The sequence below is a fragment of the Wyeomyia smithii genome, chromosome 3, assembly GCF_029784165.1.
Source record: "Wyeomyia smithii strain HCP4-BCI-WySm-NY-G18 chromosome 3, ASM2978416v1, whole genome shotgun sequence".
Lineage (NCBI taxonomy): Eukaryota > Metazoa > Arthropoda > Insecta > Diptera > Culicidae > Wyeomyia > Wyeomyia smithii.
In genome coordinates this window covers 190,986,090-190,986,938 of record NC_073696.1, presented here as the reverse complement: position 1 = coordinate 190,986,938, position 849 = coordinate 190,986,090, and positions in this window count along the sequence as shown.

Here is an 849-nt window from a genome sequence, read left to right as displayed (position 1 = left end):
AAAACTGGTTCGCACGCAGCCAGGTACCAAAAACCGGTTCGCAGTAATACGAGGCAGAAATAAAACTGAAAGAACGCAAAACTACCGCAGCGACATCTGTTCAAGACTAGATAAACCACAACCGGTTCAGGTACAAAGAACCGTTTTAGTTACCAAGAACCGATTTTGGTACCAAAAGACGTATAAGTAATAAAATAACATCTTTCAAGAAGAGAATGAGTATTTTAACTACATTAAAACATTCCGAAAGTTTCGGTAGTTGAAAAACCAAGTTATTTAGTGGCGGATGAAAAACATGAAAAACACATAAACGACTAATTTGTTGCTTATATTTAACCGCATCACCTTGTAAATTCCCGATCCGGAATTAGTTAAGAATAGTTGTATGAAAAGTGAAAAATACCATTGATGACACTATGCGCAATACTTTCCATATGTCTTGCCCCATCATCATGTGAAATCTTATGTTTGGCCTTAGGTTCTGACTCGAGCTGTGGAACTTTTAAGTTGAACATATCTAACCGGTACACAGACTTGGCAGAGTTACTTAAAAAAAGTTGTATGAAAAATGAAAAATACCATTGATGGCACTATGCTCAATTCGTTTCATATGTCTTGCCCAATCATCATGTGAAATCTTAAGTTTGGCCTTAGGGTCTGACTCGAGTTGTGGAACTTTTAAGTTGAACATATCTACCCGGTACACAGACTTGATAGAGTTACTTGAAAAAAATTTGTATGAAAAGTGAAAAATACCATTGATGGCACTATGCTCAATTCGTTCCATATGTCTTGCTCCATCTTCATGTGAAATCTTAAGTTTGGCCTTAGGGTCTGACTCGATTTGTG